The following is an 18,724-nucleotide window of genomic DNA, read 5'->3' as shown; positions in this document are numbered from 1 at the left end:
CGATATACATAAATGTTGAAAAGACCAGTAACTTGGGACGGACTGGAGCAGGTTGGGATTAATCAGTTAGAGAGAGGTGTCTTCAGGAGGCTCTGAACAGGAAGAAGATAGAGTAGGCAGAGGAATAGAGCATATGAAGAGAAACCAGCAAAAGAACAAGTTGGGAGACAAGATCTCAGCCTTATGTGACCTTCCATTTTAAACTGGGCAGCCTGGTTAGCTAGAGACATAAAAGGCTACACAGAATATATTCTTCAAAGGGCCATAGTTCTGTTTTGGGGTCAAGCCTTCGGTTGTAAGCCTTTTTCTTTTTTCTTTCTGTTTCTACCCCCCAGGACTTGGACAGAAACACAAAAAATTCTCTGGGTTGGAATTTCTCTTTGATATTGGTCCTGGTCTAAGGGGGAATTGTTACTCACATTTCATTATGTTTGCTCTTAGATTGGGTAAGTTTGACAGAACAGTTAAGCTGTTTCTGAATTAAGCAGTTTTGTAAGAGGTATTTTTTTCAGAATATAGATCATCTAAAAGTAGTTGAATGCCAAAAGCTTTTCTTCTCTCCCCGTTTTTCCTTCCCTTTATTTATTTTTTGAATCTATCGCTCGATAGACATCTCTCTCTCTCTCTCTCTTATAAATTTATTTATTTATTTTTGGCTGCATTGGGTCTTCATTGCTGCGAGCGGGCTTTCTCTAGTTGTGGTGAGCGGGGGCTACTCTTCCTTGCAGTGCGCGGGCTTCTCATTGTGGTGGCTTCTCTTTTTGCGGAGCACAGCCTCTAGGGGCGCGGGCTTCAGTAGTAGTTGTGCACAGGCTTAGTTGCTCCATGGCATGTGGGATCTTCCTGGACCAGGGCTCGAACCCATGTCCCCTGCATTGGCAGGCGGATTCTTAACCACTGCGCCACCAGTGAAGTCCCTCCTTCCCTTGATTTTTAACTCTCACTTGAGTAAGGGTCTCCTAAAAGCATTGAGGTTGGGGAAGAGAGACCTAACAAAGAAAAATACATTAAAAAATTCTTTCTCATGACACCTAATTTTGGAATCGAAAATGACTATTTTGGGGTTTTCAGTTACATAACATTTTGGGACAAATAATAGAATTTGCTGTATTTCACTGTAAACAATTTTGAGACCACACAAAGTGCAGGAACAGCCTACGGGTTACAATCAGTGAACTGTTTTCATATTTGCATTTCTGTTTAGGAAAAGCCATGAACACATTTGATGTATTTTTGGAGAAATGAGGCTTGAGGAACAGAGTGATTTTTGAGTTGCTTACACTGAGGAAGGTGATGTGAAGTTAAGATGGTTAATGATTTTTAACAATTTAAATTTTTTGTTGAAGTAATACTTGTATACATAGATGAAAAAAAAAAACCAACAGTATTTTCCAGTCCTTATCCCTGTAGGCAGTCAGTGTCAGCTCTTTGATCTGTTCTTCCGTTATTCTCATTGCAAAGTAATATTCTTACGCTGCTGAATTTGGACTTCTTCATTTTAGAAATTACCTTCTGGCTGTCTGTTCTCGTAGGGATGATGAGCCTGGGCTGTGGACGCAGAAGGTCTGGGTTCTCGTCCATCCTCTCCCCTTCACTGGCCATCTTGTCCTTGAGCAACATACTTAAACGTTCCCTGCCTGATATATAAAACAGGGATGATAATGATAATCATGGCCCCCAGGCCTGCCCTTAATGTTGCAGGGCCTGGGGTAAGAGCACAAAAGGAGGCCAGATGGCTAAATATTTAAAAGGGATGATGAAATATTTAAGAGATACATTTAAATATTTAAAAGGTATATACCATATGCCTAAATATTTGAAAGGTTTAAATCAAGCTGTAGCTATGGCCTGGCCTCTGTTTTCACCCAGGGCCTGGGAGCCTGCTCCTCCAGCGTCTCCCTCAAGACCCAAAGTCTGGAGACGCCCTCATCCTTGGAGCAGCCCCGTGAGCTGAGTGACGGCAGGAACCTGCACGGGCGGCCCCGCTGGACGCTGGCCCTGGACCCACTGAACCAGCTGTGGACTGAGCGGCTCAAGCCTCCCAGGGAGCCTGGCTGTGGGTGGATTCTCCCAATGGGATAATTGTCTGGAGCTTTTTCTGACTGAGACTTATCCAGGCAGTTGTAAGCACCTCCCCAAACCTGCACCTTCTGGGTGGGGGGGCTGTGCGCAGGGGCTCTGCCACCCCGGGGCAGAGGCTGCGATCTGCACGCAAATGCCCCTCCCTCCCTCACCCCATCTCTCTCTTTCCCATGATTCCCAGTCACTCAGCCAGTTTCCAAAGTTAAAAACAAAAACCAACAGAAACAAAACTTGGCTGTGAGACTGAAAAAAGAAAAAAGAAAAACCTCCGTGTTTAGATAAACGGGTTGTATGAAGCTTGGGCCCAGGGCAGAGGCTCCTTTTGTCTGGAGGCAGAGGTGCTGAGTGCCCCTGGCCGTTGCGGGGAGTCACAAGCACAGCTCCCAGCACAGTGCCTGTGGTACACCAAGTCCTGTACTGTTGTTTGCTGTGTTTCTTAAATTTGGGGTGTTCTGTAACTTGGCTGTGGTGTGGACGTTTGTCATACGAGGCGCTGGGCCATCAGAGGTAGAGGCTTGCCAGGTTAAGCCAAAAAAAAAAAAAGATGCCCAGATAAACAATGGAATGTACTTCTAGGGAAAGACTAATTGTCGTTTATCTGAAATTCAGATGTGTCTGGCAGCTCTGTGAGGACCCTTTCAGTCTGAGACTTGGCTCCTTTAGTCTTGGGAGATATATTCCTGTATGATTTCTTTGATAATACAGTCTCTGTGTTTTCTCTTTCTGAAGCACTCTTATTAGATGTTGGACCCACTGGATTGAACTTTTACTTTTAATGCCTTTTCTCTCCTATTGTCCAGATCTCTTTTCTGAGAGATACCCTGATTTCCTTGACTTTTTTTTTTTTTTACTTGTTTTATCTTTTATTTCAGTTATTACTATTTATTCTTTCCAAACATCCCTTCTTGTTCTTTGGGTGCTGCTTCTCCATAACTTCCTGCTCTTTTTCTCTGAGGCTAGTGTTTGTGTACGTCCATATGTTTCTCTATGAGGCATTTCTGTTCTCATTTTGCTCTTTTATTTGTTTGTTTACTTTGGTCTGTCTTGTGTGGGAGGCTTTCCCACAGGTCTGGTGATCTTTAAGGACGAGACTGTGACAAGCTCCTTGGAAGCGGTGCCCGCCCAGACCCGTCCTTGGGCTTCTCTGTGATCAGTCATGGAGCCGGACTCTCCACCGAAGGATCCCCCAGATCAGCACCTGGAGCTTTCGTTTCTCAGGGTCCATTCTTCTGCCTGGGGAAGAAACTTGGCTTTTGGCCTTAGGGGTGGAGGAAAGGGAAGGCTAGGCTTTTCCATCTCCTGTCTCACCATGGGGGCTCTGAACCTTGAGCCTCTGTGGCTTTGGTTAACCCAGAGAATTTTCCTCTTGCCCTTCCCCCAGCTGTGCCAGGTAGCAGAGGGTCAGAGCACCATCCAGGAGATCTTACAGGGGCATGCCCATCATATAAGGACATGCGGACTTCATCTACTCCCTGTTTTCAGCCCCACCCCACTCCTTCCAAGGCCTGAGCTTCTTTGAAGTCCCTGGGACTAACTGTCCTCCATGTCTGCAGCGCCCTCCTGCAGGACCTTGGGATATAACTTCTCGACCACTGTCCTCTTCCCTTTCCCAAAACTTTACTGGTGTCTTATGTTGGCTTTGGCTCCATTCTCATGGCCCTATCCTGTGGGTGTATACTGTATATTTTTGGTAAAAACTTTATTGAGATCCAGTTCACATACTATACAATTCACCCATTTGTACCATACAGTTCAGTGGTTTTTGGTCTTTTCACAAGAGTTGTGTAACCATCTCCACAGTCAGATATAGGACCTTTCCATCACCTCAGAAAGAAAGCCTGTCTGTTGGTGGGAATGTAAATTGGTGCAGCCACTATGGAAAACAGTATGGAGGTTCTTAAAAAACTAAAAATATAGTTACTATATGATCCAGCAATCCTACTCCTGGGCGTATATCTGGAGAAAACTAATTCAAAAAGATACATGCACCCCAGTGTTCAAAGCAGCGTTATTTACAATAACGAAGACATGGAAGCAACCTAAGTGAATATTGACAGATGAATAAAGAAGATGTAGTGTATATATATATATATATATATATATATATGTGTGTGTGTGTATATGTGTATATATATGTGTATATATATATATACATGTAGATGTAGTATATATATATGTATATATGTATATATGTATATATGTATATATATGTATATATACATATATATACATATATATGTATATATATATGTAGATGTAGTATATATATGTGTGTGTGTATATATATATATATATACACAATGGAATATTACTCAGCCATTAAAAAGAATGAAATAATGCCATTTGCAGCAACGTGGATGGCCCTAGAGACTGTCATACTAAGTGAAGTAAGTCAGACAGAGAAAGACAAATATCATATGATACCACTTATATGTGGAATCTAAAATATTATACAGGTGAACTTATTTACGAAACAGAAACAGACTCAACAGACATAGAAAACAAACCAATGGTTACCAAAGGGGAAGGGGAGCAGGGAAAGAATAAATTAGGAGTTTGGGATTAGCAAATACAAACTACTATATACAAAAGAGATAAACAACAAGGTCCTACTGCACAGCACAGGAAACTATATCCAATATCTTTAACCTATAATGGAAGAGAATATGAAAAAGAATAGATATATATGTAGAACTGAATCACTTTGCTGTACACCAGAAACTAACACTACATTGTAAATCAACTATACTTCAATTTTATTTCTTTATTAAAAAAATTTTTTTTTTAATTTATTTTTGGCCACGTTGGGTCTTCATTGCTGCACGCAGGCTTTCTCTAGTTGTGGTGAGCGGGGGCTACTCTTTGTTGTGGTGCGCGGGCTTCCCATTGTGGTGGCTTCTCTTGTTGCAGAGCACGGGCTCTAGGTGTGCGGGCTTCAGTAGTTGTGACGCACGGGCTCAGTAGTTGTGGCGCACGGGCTTAGTTGCCCTGCGGCATGTGGGATCTTCCCAGACCAGGGCTCAAACCCATGTCCCTTGCATTGGCAGGTGGATTCTTAACCACTGTGCCACCAGGTAAGTCCCTCAATTTTAAAAAATAATAAAAAAGTAAAATAAAATGGAGTAAAAATAAAAACAAAAATACAGTGCTTTTTAGTTGTCTCTCCCTAGTTCTCCCAACTCTCCAGCCCTAAGCAACCGCATATCTACTTTCTGTCTATATGTGCTATTTTTATCTTTCTAAAAATACTTTTAATGTCATCTTTGTAGGATTTCAGGAGGGAAGGGAAAGAAACTCATGAATTCAGTCAACTTTCTTTCGTGGCAAGTTCTTGCCATGTATAAAATATTAACATATAAAAGCATTCTGCCCATTTCTCTACTTCTGCATTCTGAGGATTGACTGAAGTACCCTTTGACAGACGTGGGAATTTTCCTTGTATTCTCTCTCTTTTCCCCCGCCTTTTTTAATTCCCTTGTTTAATGCCTTTTTTAATTCCCTTGTTTAATGCCCTTGCTTGACCGGAACCTCTGATCTTTCAGAGCTGGGAATTGCCAAGCCCAGACGAGTGGCCTTCAAGTTCTCTTGGCTTCTGGAGTTTTCAAGTGTCTGAATAGTGGTTGTGTGGGGTAGGTGACTTGGAGCTGGCAGGTCAGCCTCTGAATCCAGGCCCCCAGGTACCTTCTAGGTTGAGGCTCTGAGCTTGGAAAGTGGGTATTACTTTCAGTCACTTAACAGCTCTCACTCTCGTGCATTCACTAGTCAGTCAACACCTGCCCTTGGGCAGTTTTAGAAAATGGACTTTTGAGCTCTGACTGAGCCAGTGAGGTAGAGAAGACAGACACACAGACAGACAATATCACCTGTTATACATGGTGATGAATACAGGGTCACAAGTTCTCATGGCCTTTGGGATTGACAGTGGATACTAACCTCTCCTTGGGGCAGCTGCCAGGGAGCCTTGCCCCCATCTCTTCTGGACTCCAGGATTCCTCTGCAGGTTCTGTACCTCACGCACTGCGTTCACAGCCTGCCAGGCTGTGGTCCTCTCCTTTCCCACCTCCAAGACTGCCTGCCTTCCTCTTTCCCTGAAGAAAGGGATCTCATCTTTCCAGAGAATTAGGTGGCTACGAGGTAGATGCTGCTACAATATGGGGGGCACTTAGCCCACGATTGCTTTGACTTTTCTCCAAGCCCGGTCTGCATTCGTGTTTTTCTCTAGCTTTTGTTGGTGTAGTGACTTGTTGGTGTTGGTTTAGGACTTGGACACTGCTTCTCTAGGATGGGGGCTCCTGGCTGGGGGCATGATACTGGACTCCCAGCATGGCGTTCATCCGCCCATGGCGTGTTATGGCTGCTCAGGCTGGCGCTCAGCCCTCTGGGGGGGGCCTGGTCTGAGCTGGGCTCTGGTGACCTGTCAGTCAGCGTGTGAACATGGTCCAGAGGTGTGGGTTGGCCCAGGGTTAGGCAGGGAGCAGGTGAGACCGCAGCTAGTCCTTGGTTATCCTCGACTGGGAGGACAGAGCTTCGGAATTAAGAGAGAGTTATAGGGCAGTCAGAGACGTAGTGAGTTGCTTTGTGAGTTGAAATTTTGCTGCCCTTTTTTTTTTTTTACATCTTTATTGGAGTATAATTGCTTTACAATGGTGTGTTAGTTTCTGCTCCATAACAAAACGAATCAGCCATACATACACATATGTTCCCATATCTCTTCCCTCTAGCATCTCCCTCCCCCCTACCCTCCCTATCCCACCGCTCTAGGTGGTCACAAAGCACCGAGCTGATCTCCCTGTGCTATGCGGCCGCTTCCCACTAGCTATCTACCTTACATTTGGTAGTGTATATATGTCTATGCCTCTCTCTCGCTTTGTCACAGCTTACCCTTCCCCCTCCCCATATCCTCAAGTCCATTCTCTAGTAGGTCTGTGTCTTTATTCCTGTCTTACCCCTAGGTTCTTCATGACATTTTTTTTCTTAAATTCCATATATATGTGTTAGCATACGGTATTTGTCTTTCTCTTTCTGACTTACTTCACTCTGTATGACAGACTCTAGGTCCATCCACCTCATTACAAATAGCTCAATTTCGTTTCTTTTTATGGCTGAGTAATATTCCATTGTATATATGTGCCACATCTTCTTTATCCATTCATCCAATGATGGACACTTAGGTTGTTTCCATCTCCGGGCTATTGTAAATAGAGCTGCAATGAACATTTTGGTACATGACTCTTTTTGAATTTCGGTTTTCTCAGGGTATATGCCCAGTAGTGGGATTGCTGGGTCATATGGTAGTTCTATTTGTAGCTTTTTAAGGAACCTCCATACTGTTCTCCATAGTGGCTGAACCAATTCACATTCCCACCGGCAGTGCAAGAGTGTTCCCTTTTCTCCACACCCTCTGCAGCATTTATTGTTTCTAGATTTTTTGATGATGGCCATTCTGACTGGTGTGAGATGATATCTCATTGTAGTTTTGATTTGCATTTCTCTAATGATTAATGATGTTGAGCATTCTTTCATGTGTTTGTTGGCAGTCTGTATATCTTCTTTGGAGAAATGTCTATTTAGGTCTTCTGCCCATTTTTGGATTGGGTTGTTTGTTTTTTTGTTATTGAGCTGCATGAGCTGCTTGTAAATTTTGGTGATTAATCCTTTGTCGGTTACTTCATTTGCAAATATTTTCTCCCATTCTGAGGGTTGTCTTTTGGTCTTGTTTATGGTTTCCTTTTGCTGCCCTTGAAGAGGAAACGGTATTCTTTTCAATGTATGAACTCCAGGTGACCCACCAGTGGGTGATCCCGAGAGCAGGCCTTGGAGGCACATCTACACTAGGAAAGGGACCAGCGTTTCGAAATGAAATGAGATGTGATAAAGAGCCAGGGCATCGTTCTATAAGTACCCAAGAATGTTCCTCCTCCTTTTTCTCCAGTCAGACCATCATCACCTCAAAACTACTTCATTTTCTTGTCTCAAGAACATTTCTTCATTTTTCCTTTCTTTCCCCCTAGTTTGTTTTATTCTAACAAAGAGACAAAGAGGAAGAAAATAGCATTTTAATGCCTACGTGTTTGGTTCTTTTCATACATATTGTTTTCTTAAATACAGCAGTCTTATGATATGGAAGTTGTTATTAGTTCTCATTTGAAAGATGAGGAAATGAAGGCTCTTTCTTCAGAAAAACCTGAGGAATGGGTTCTTCATCCTTGGCTAATGGAGGGGTGTGTGTGTGTGTGTCTGTGTGTGTGTGTGTGTGTGTGTGTGTGAGAGAGAGAGAGAGAGAGAGAGAGAGAGAGAGAGAGATTCCAGGTTAAGAAATAGCATGGCCCTAGGAGGAAAGGTGTGTGTGTGTGTGTGTGTGTGTGTGTGTGTGTGTGTGTGTGTGTGTGTGTGTGTGTGTGTGTGTGTGTGTGTGTGTGTGTGTGTGTGTGTGTGTGTGTGTGTGTGTGTGTGTCCCACCCCCCCACCCAAGGAGAACAGTGGTTGGTCTCTGATTGAATAAGGTCTTTGGTGTCAGGCCAAGGAATTTGGACTTAATTTGGAAGGTGATTCAAGGATTTTTTTTTTTTTTTTTTTTATTGCGGTACGCGGGCCTCTCACTGTTGTGGCCTCTCCCGTCGTGGAGCACAGGCTCCGGACGCGCAGGCTCAGCGGCCATGGCTCACGGGCCCAGCCGCTCCGCGGCACGTGGGATCCTCCCAGACCAGGGCACGAACCCGTGTACCCTGCATCGGCAGGCGGACTCTCAACCACTGCGCCACCAGGGAAGCCCTGGTTCAAGGATTTTTAATAGAAGGGAGTGATAGATAGGATTAAAGTGTAGTTTTAGAAAGATTAATCTGGCAATTCTGAATGAGAGCATAGAGAACGGGGTGTTGTGTTTTTCTAGGTGTAAGATGGGATGGTCCACAGTGAGAGGAGTGACAGGGATTATGTTCAGCATGGATGTAACATTGCCAAGGAAAAGATACAGGACTTGGTGAGAGAGAAAAATTTCATATAAAAAGTAAATGTATATATTTGAGATGGTAAATTTTATCACAGTTTTAAAAAATGAAATGCGTACCTTGCTTTGCTTTCCTGTATGTGGGCTGTTAATTACATTGGCTTCGTGATATGTGTGGATTTTAATATTTGGTTGGGAACTTATACTGCTTATAATTTATTTAAAGGGAAACAGTAGTTCCCGTTTTAGCTGTTAACTTCTGAAATGGCAAAACCCAGTTATGCTGTTATTGTAAAAAAGGAAAGGCTGGCCTTGTTAGAAGACACCTGAAGGATGACAAGAGGGGTAAATGATTCATTTCTTTCCACGCGACCTGTATAACCAAATTGCTAGGAGGGACTTATTTTTCAGGCTGTTTTTTTTTTGCCTGTGCCACGTGGCATGTGGGGTCTTAGTTCCCCAACCAGGGATTGAACCTGTGTCCCCTGCAGTGGAAGTCCTGACCACTGGACCTCCAGGGAAGTCCCCACATAGGCTGTTGTTTTATACGGCTAACTGTCAGTGATTCAGTAGTCCAGCTGCCCACCTTGGGCATAAAGAGAAACCAAATAAATCGTTTATCGTCTCTGGCCACAGGCTGGGGCTGCCTGTAGTAGCAAACGGTCGGTCTCCATCATTTTGTGTGCAAGAAAGCATGGAGAATGCAAACTTTTAGAAATTCTATTTCTAATAAACTTAGGTTTAAAAGTTGCTAAGCTGTTTTGATTACTCAGTGGCTGACCTTGAGGCAGCTTATTGGTAAGAGGATAAAATGGAAAATTAATCTCCACATATGCAGAGCTGCTATTTAAACATTTTAGGAATTACTTCTTGTTTATAATGCCATTCGCCAACGTTCTTTGGGAGTAAAAGGATAGAAGTACCCAACTTCTGCTCATCCCAGCTCCCTTCTTTGCATTTTAATACTCCCCCACTCTCTTAACTATTCATTATCTCTGTCTTACTTTTTAAACAAAAACTAAAGTCCATGCTTTATTTAGATTTCCTCAGTTTTTACCCAGTGTCCTTTTTCTGTCCCAGGATCCCATCCAGGAGATCACATTGCATTTAGTCACCATGTCGCCTTAGACTCCTCTTGCTGTGACGGTTCCTCAGACTTCCCTTGTTTTTTGTGACCTTGATAGTTTGGAGCAGGACTGGTCAGGTAATTTTGTAGAATGTCCCTCAGTTGGGATTTGTCTGTTTTCCCTGTGGTTAGGCTGGGGTGTGATGTGTTTCTGGGATAACGTGCTGTTCTGTCACATCAAGGGGACGTACTATCCATATGACTTATCACTGTTGATGTTGCCCTTCGTCACCTGGCTCAGATAGTGTTGGTGAGGCCTTTCCACTATGGAGTTACTCTTTTCTCTCCCCTTTCCGTACCGTCGTCTTTGGAGGAGAGTCACTTAAGGAGTGGGATTATTCTTCGCCTCCGTAAGGGTAGGGCATCTACCTAAATTATTTGGAGTTCTGCACAGATTTGTTTGCCTTTCCCCATTTATTCAGTCATTTGTATCAGTACGGACTCATGGATGTTTATTTTATATTTCAGGTTACAACCCAGTATTGCTTTATTTGTTGCTTGTGTTGTAACAGCTTGAGCCGTTGGGAACTCTTTCAGTTCACCTCTGTCCCTCTGACGTGCTCCTCTCAGTGCAGTTTGTTTCCTTCCTTTCTTTTTGTCTTGTTTTGGAGCACTTCCTTAATTTCTGGCACTACAGAATGCTCCAGGCTCATTTTGTGCATTTCCTGCCCAGTGCTGGAATTGGCCATTTCTTCAAGGAGCGCTGGTCTCTTTTTCTAGTGGAGAGCAGTGTTAGAAACCCAGGTCTCGGTGCTGGCTGTCCTCACTTTTGGTCTTTGCCAGGCATCTGCCCCAGTGCTGGGTTCACCTCACATGACGTATTTCTTCATTTTCCTGTCAAATCTTTTCATATGGTTGCCCAGATCTGTTTTTTTTAAATTAATTAATCAATTTAAAAATTTTTGGCTGCGTTGGGTCTTCGTTGCTGCGTGCAGGCTTTCTCTAGTTGTGGCGAGCAGGGACTACTCTTCGTTGCGGTGCGTGGGCTTCTCGTTGTGGTGGCTTCTTTTGTCATGGAGCACAGGCTCTAGGTGCGCGGGCTTCAGTAGTTGTGGCACACGGGCTCAGTAGTTGTGGCTCACGGGCTCTAGAGCGCAGGCTTAGTATTTGTGGCCATGGGCTTAGTTGCTCTGCTGCATGTGGGATCTTCCTGGACCAGGGCTCGAACCCATGCCGCCTGCATTGGCAGGCAGATTCTTAATCACTGCACCACCAAGGAAGTCCCCAGATCTGGTTTTTATAGCTGTCAGAATTTTAGCCTAGATCAATACAAAATTATTCCTTGGATGGGCAATCAAGCTGCTTTTATATATTTTAAAAACGTGTTTTGTGTTCTAGTATCAACACTACATAGGAATCTGGCTACAAATTTAGATTGCATTTGGGTGGGTGATATTTTTGGTCTGTGATTTGTCTTTTAATACAGTTTTTACAAGAATTTTACAGATTCATGAACCTTAGGGAGATAGTTAAAAACCTATTAAAATTAAATTTTGTGCATTTGGTTTTATCAAGGCAAAATAAGCAGCTGAAATAAAATGGACCTGGGAGCTAGAGGTTTGCATTTATCATTCCCCAATTTAAGGTGCAGCTTAGATGGTAGAGAATGCCAAGGGTAGCAGTATAGTTAAATGAAGGAGATTAATTAAAGTGTAGGCAACTGGAATGATATAAAATTCACATCTTCCGGATGTAATTTCTTCTCTGTATTTGTCTTTCCTGGGAAACCCTGCCTGAGAACCTTCTGAGCATGTGTTGTGTCTTGCTATTGAGTGTGAAGGGGGACTGTAAGCTGAAGTGAATATTCTTCTTTACTCCTTGTCTCAAAACAGAGATACACATTTTCTTTTCTGTTCCCCACATCACATTAATCAGTTTTTTTTTTTTTTTTTTTTTTTTTTTGCCGTAAGCGGGCCTCTCACTGTTGCGGCCTCTCCCGCTGTGGAGCACAGGCTCAGCGGCCGTGGCTCACGGGCCTAGCCGCTCCGCGGCATGTGGGATCCTCCGTGACCGGGGCACGAACCCGTGTCCCCTGCATCGGCAGGCGGACTTTCAACCACTGCGCTACCAGGGAAGCCCTATTAATCAGTTTTTTATTTTATTTTATTTTACTAACTGAGACTCAAAACTTAGAGCTTGATAAAATTCTTGTATCTCCTGTGGGGAAAACTTACTCGTGCGGGTCCTGAGGATTTGGAGAAGGCAGGTCTCACCCCCGGCCTTCCCTGCATCTGGAGGACAGTACGTCTTCTGCAGGGCACCGAGCAGCCAGAATCCTTTCAGCTGTGGCTGCCGAGCTTGCTCCCGCTGCTCGTGGGAAGCTTTGCCCACCATGGAGTTGCTAGTCCATAGTTCTGCTGTCCTTTGGGCGCTGCGGAGCTCAAGTGAGGGCGGTGCCCCACGCCTCTGGTCTGAGCATCTCTTTGTCCACCCCCCTGGTTCTGACCTGCTGGGTCATTTGCACCTCAGCCTCTAATTCTGATCCCAACTGAGGCTCACGCCTCAGCCTGTGGGTTCGAGTGCTGGACAGGGTGAGCCCCTGACCTTTGACCCCTAGCCCCTCGTTACCAGCCCCCCTGCTGAGAGTGCTGCCCACTTAGGCTCCTTTCTTTTCTTGCTCAGATCCAGACGCTGACGAGGAACCTGTCAGCCACACGGGTCTCCTGGCTGTGGTTGCAGGTCTCTGGTCTGGTTGTGGGATGAAAAGAGTAGGAACATGCCTTGAAAATGTCTGACCACCTGCCCTCCGTGTTTGAATGTTATGCTCTCTGTGCTTTTTGTGTAGTGTATTTGATCATGACAAAGCTCCCTCTAGATATCTAAATAGCACAGCCCTGGGGTTGGGTGTATGCTGTTATCTCCATTTTTAGGTGGAAAACTTTCCAACACAAAGAAGCCAGAGAGAGCACAGGGAACGTTAGTGCTGGGAGGGACATTGGGCCTCACACCCGCTGTCTGTGTGTTGTCGCTGGGACATTAAAGCTCATTCTCTTCACCAGGGTTTGTCCATAGAAACTAGTTTATTTTAGGCAACTGTATGGATGGGTTTTTGTATGCTCTTGCTTATTAAATGACAAGAACGTAGGTCGGTAAGTGATTTCATGGAGCTGCAGAGAGAAGTAAATAGGAAATTCATCATCTCCCTCCATGCATTCATTCATCAGTCACAGAACAAATATTTCTTTTACAGCTAGTAAGCAAACCGTATTAGGAAAAGTTTAAACTTTCTAGTAACGTAGAAGTTGTATAAGAAGTCATCATTTTGTGTCATAAATATTTATAAAGTTGGGGGCAGGGTGGGCTTAAAGTAACTCTAATGCATGGTGGCAGCAACAGAATTGGTGCAGCCATCTGGGAAATCATTCTGGCATTTGTGTTCACAGATCAGAAAAAATGACCTATGGTTAGATCAAAATTTGGGAACTATAGCATCCCTCTTTTTGGAGACTTACAATATTTGTTGCGTAATAGAGGCTGTCCTGCAGAAAGAAATCTGTTCAGCGTAGAAAAGTTCAGCATTTACTCTATGTATTTCAGTGCTGCGTTTGTGAAAAGCCTAGTAAGGTCCTTCAAAACTGGGGTCTGTGTTTCGCAGTGTGTGAAGTGCAGCACGTGAAGGGCTTTTACTGTTTTCCTAGTGGAGGTGAGTGTCATGGACAACGTGGATAGGACTTGGACGGGGGACAGGTTGGGAGGGAAAACGAAGGAGGACTTTAGTGTAAGTTTGACCTCCTCTTGGGAGAGTCAAGTGGCATATAAAGTTGGCAATTGGAAAGGTGGCTCTGAAGGCAGAATTAGGGCTGTAGGTAGAAATGTGTGAGTTCTGTGAATATATGGGATTGTTGTGACCACAGGGGTGGCCGAGGCTGCCTTTGGACAAAGGTAGGTGACAGAGTCTGACGGGACCCAGGAGGGGAAGAGCCAGGGAGGGAGTCAGGGGAAACCCGAGGGGCTTCTAGCAGTGCTTGCAGGGTCCACGAGAGGACAAGATGGCTGGAAAATGAAATTCTGCTGAAAGGCAGTGGCAGTAAGAAAGGACACAGGCAACAAGGACCAGCACAAGGCAACAAAGAATGGGAATGGACCGTTTTTGGAGTGTTTTCTAGCTGTGAGGCACTCGCTTTATTTCATTTAGTAGCTATACACTATTAAATGAACGCATGCATTTTCATTTAACTTTTATTTTGGAATAATTTTAGCTTCTAGAAAAATTGCAAAAATAATACAAAGAATTTCCAGGTGCCCTTTACCCAATTTTCCCTAGCCACCTTGTATAATTATAACATATTAATCAAAACTAAAAAATTATCATTGGTATAATGCTAACTAGACCATAGACTTTAGTCAAATTTCAGCAGTTTTCAACTAAGTGGAGGACACTATTTGTGTACAGTTCCCTTTCTCTGTAACCTTACAGTATACAGTCAAGGTTTTGTTTTCCAAAGTTACTTGGGTGGGTTCTTTTCCTCCGTACGGTCTCTTCAGCATGGGTGTTACGTCATTTGCTTGTGATATAGTTAGTTCTTTGTTACACTTGGTCTCTTATTTTGGGCCTCTCCTCATTCCTGATTGCTTTTATTTTTTGTTTACACACAGTAAAACTCTCTGGGTCTTGACAAAGACATAGACGTGTGTATCCAGCCCCACAGTTGTGGTACAGAACAGTTCTGTCACCTCCACGTTTCCCCCTACAGCCTGGATCTTAACGGTGGTTTCAGGCGAGTGGGTAGCAAAGGGGTGGGGAAGGAGCTGGGCGGTGTAGGATCTCCCCGACGACTGAGAACTTGACTGTGAGGGCAGCGTGCCCATGGACAGAGCACAAGGGTAGGGTCTCCAGGTTGAGGCTGGGGGACGTCTCTTTAGCCAGTAGGTAGAGGTAATAGGAGTGGCCAAAAGCCCCGGAGCCGGGCAGCAACCTCCCAGTGAGGACCAGCTGGGAAAGGCCAGCTGTGCGGACCAGGCAGGGTCTGAAGGGGCAGGTGGACCGTGGGGAGGGGTCCTGCCTGTTGTCTTCGCAGCTGACTGTGGAAAGAAGGAGGTGTGGAGTAGGTACCGGGGGAAGGTTAGAAAACAGCCTCTGTCCCCTGGCAGGGTGGGAGTTAAGGAGAAGGAAAAGAGAGGGTGGTGGGGCAGAGTGACACAGAGGACGGCCTGGGGCACGAGGAGCGGGGATTTGCTGCAGTCCTCTCTGGAGGTACCCTTGACAGCTGCAGAACCATGTGGAAAACGCAAAGGAGCTTTTTACTGCAGAGCTTTCGTTTGACCTGTGAGTGCTTGGAGTTGGGGGGAGTGATGCGAGGAGTAGGCCAAGAACTGCGAGTCAAGCTTCTGGAAGAGGCTGAGGTTTGTAGGGACCATTTGCTTCTGTTCCTGTGGGAGGAAGGGTGGGTGGAGGAGGGAAGGGGAGGCGCTCGTCGGTGTAGCCTTGAGGGAAAAGTGAAGGATAACCCGCAGGGAGGGGCAGGGGCTGGATATATTCTTGTCTTTCCCAAGGTTGTGCCCTGATGCAGTGCCTCTGTGTTTATGTTTCCAGAAGCAGTTTGAACTTTCACATCGGTGGTTTTTCAAGTCAGGAATATTAGGTATTAACTGAAGAAGAAAACACGGCCTTGGCCAGAGTATCTGTATGTCAATATTGATACCATCAGGATTCAGTGAAACAAGAAGATATCTATTCTGGACGATAGCAGCTGCCTTTACTAATTTCTTATTAACTCATACAGAGTTAAAACGTATATTCTTTCCTTTTCACCTTATGTGTAAACTGTCTTTTTACACGTGGGCGGCTAACCTGGTGGGGGCTGTTTAGAAAGTGAAGTTCTTCTGGCCTCAGCAGGTGGTGTGCAGGGAGTGGGGGGGACGCCCGCCAGTGCTGGAAGCTGAGAGGGGCTGGGCGCTCTGTGGTCCTGGGTCACACTTCTTCCCAGTGGCTGGAGAGGAGCCTCAGACCTACATGGTGCCCTGGCTTACCGTCCAGATCCACCCAGGGCCTGATGAATGTGGAGGATGGAGATAAAATAAACACTTCTCTCTGGCGTTTTGGCACTTGTATGGGGCCTTCAACTAGCATGTATTTAAGAGATTCCATAGCTCCATTTATTATTGCTTATTTTTTCCCTCAAAGCTATACGCACGTAGCCATTCGTGTGTGTGTGTGTTTGTGTATTTTTTTTAGTTATTATTTTTTTGAGACCTAAGTGTCTGCCAGTTTTTGGGGCCCAGTCTCGTTTTCCATCCCCCACCCTTCCCTAGAGAGCAGCCCTGAGGCAGAGACATAGCCCATCAGGTGTTTTGTTTTGTTTCTGTTTTTTGTTTTAAACTCCACAAAACTGACATCGTTTCCCAGCTGGTTTAGGAAGAGCGAGCAAAGAAGCATGAAGCAGATTTGTGTAACTGAACCTGCTGTTGGGGATGGAATTGCAGTGAGAAAATATTTTTCCCTGATAAGCAATTCAGATTGAAGTGAGGGAGAAGGAAATGGTCAGTTGGGGAAAAAGAGATGTGATGTCTTTTTCTCTTTTGTGGTTGAAGAGATGTCATGATGGAGGGCGTTGAAAATGCTAAAGGTGAAAAGGGATTGGTGAAGAAGGAAGAGCCCAAGGGTGTGTGTGTACTAGTATGAGGGGAAAGGCAGGGATTGGGAGGTAGAGGCCGGGAGAAACCAACCCCCTGCTTATTTCTTTGAAGACATGAAACCTGAGGGTGCTAAGTCATTTTCTGTGAGCAGCAAACTAAATGTGAAGCATTGCATAATATCAACACACATAAGAACATTGCATAGTTGAAGAAATGAAGGTTAGAAATGTGAGTTAGATTCATTAATCTGTTGAATTACTTCTTCGAAAAGGGCTTCAGTGGCCAGATAAGTGCCAGAAAACAGTGACAAATATAGTCCCCCAGAAGGATAACAGACCTTGGATTATCATAGTTGTTCTTTGAAAAGTTTGTGTAATGCTGTTGAGGCGATCTGTAGACTTGGATTTGTTTTTCTTTAGGATTATTATGACTTAGCGTTTATTGATTTTCATTAAAGAAAATGTTAGTTTCTCCATTTACATGGGGAAGCCGATGTGTTGTCACCGGTCACATTGACCTTCGCGTATTCATTTTGCAGGTGTGTATCTGGGGATTATTTGCAGTTGGGTTCAGTGGTTACTTTATGACTGGGAGCTTCTGTGCCATCATCCTCTAGTTGGAAATTGACAAGTGCCTTCATGAAGAACAGTTTCTTATTGCAAAGTGTAAGAAATATGATTAAGGGGTGAATGGGTTTTTCCTAAGTTTTTCTTTTGATTTGATAACTTTTGACTTTTACCAACAAAGACGAAATAGCTTACTATAATTTTAAGAGACTTTGGTAGGAAAGGAAGTGTTTTGTCTGTGTCATAGGAGGGAATAGAGTGACCATGTGACAGACTTGAGTTCTTTGATTTTCTTTTTTTATAAACAGGCCTAGCATTCCCCCCCCCCAGACATTTTCAAGGTGAAAGGACTTTTATACATCAAGCACAAATGCTGTTAGTGAATTATACGTTATTTATAGGGAGTTTAGTTTTAAATTAAAAGACTGTTAGTGCCTTTGAAGGAAGCTGTATTTTACAGGGTTTAAATGAGATGAAAGACATTGTTGCAATAACTAAAACTAATTCTGTTTGAAAGTCAAGCTGTTGAGGGAAAGGGAAGCTAAAATGAGATCTTTTTATCTTATCTTTTAAACGAGAAGACTGAGATTTATCTTTGTAATGTTTTTAAGCAGAAGAATCTATTTTTAAAACAGTACTTAGGAATTGGGGTGAACAAAAGTAAAGAAAACTTTCAAACATAAACATTTCTCTCTGTACTTGATAGAACGGAGAAATGAAGCAGGAGTTAAGCATTTTTCCCCCCAAGTGGTAAATTCACTCTTGCCTTCCAGAATGTGGGAAGGGTGAGGGTAGTAATAGGACGGTGTGATTGTGGGCATGACAAACATTTCTATAAACCAAAAAAGAAGTGTGAAGTTACAGACGGCGGTGTTTATTACATTGATTATACAGCCCGGGAGAGGTGAACTCACCGCCACTATGGTCTTGGGTTTCAGACAATGCGATGTGCTTTCAGCAGCCGCTGCACTTGGCCTGTTATGCCCGCTGTGCATTTTCACCTTATTCTTTCAGGTGAACTAGGAGAGCTGACTCATATGTTTTTAAACTGCTGCTAATTCACTCTTACCTCTCCACAGTGTCCCAGTACTTCACCCCAAAGAGTTCATCTGGGTTTATCTTCTTCCCTAAAGAGAAAGTGTATACATCTTAGGCGTTAGGAGGAAGGGGGGGTGGGGGCAGGTATGCCTAGATGTCCACAGAAAAAGTTGTTCCTGCATCAGGAATGTCTTCTGGACTCCTTGGGGGGCTTGCAGATGTGGAAGTTCCTCTCTGGGGTTTTCTAAGCCTTCACTCTGCTTTATTTATGCAGATAGGAAAAGATAACGGCAGTGTGGTGGGCGACATCCTACCATTGACGATAAGATTTAATGCTGCTGCTGTCGCCGCCATATGTGAGCACCTGTGTGTCCATAAAGCAGGCAGGTC

General features: G+C 44.2%; 1 protein-coding gene and 1 long non-coding RNA gene across 15 annotated transcripts in view; both read left to right on the top strand.

Moving 5' to 3' along the window:
* Positions 1 to 18,724, top strand: part of ZNF532 (zinc finger protein 532) — a 108,274-nt gene that overhangs the window by 26,575 nt on the left and 62,975 nt on the right. The gene's annotated exons all lie outside the window — the stretch shown is intronic.
* Positions 13,808 to 15,905, top strand: LOC132504302 (uncharacterized). The gene is made up of 2 exons (XR_009534827.1): positions 13,808 to 15,497; positions 15,688 to 15,905. It is a non-coding gene; the product is annotated as an uncharacterized LOC132504302 (long non-coding RNA).

This window comes from Lagenorhynchus albirostris, chromosome 14 (genome assembly GCF_949774975.1).
Source record: "Lagenorhynchus albirostris chromosome 14, mLagAlb1.1, whole genome shotgun sequence".
NCBI lineage: Eukaryota > Metazoa > Chordata > Mammalia > Artiodactyla > Delphinidae > Lagenorhynchus > Lagenorhynchus albirostris.
This window is presented reverse-complemented; position numbering and strand designations above follow the sequence as displayed.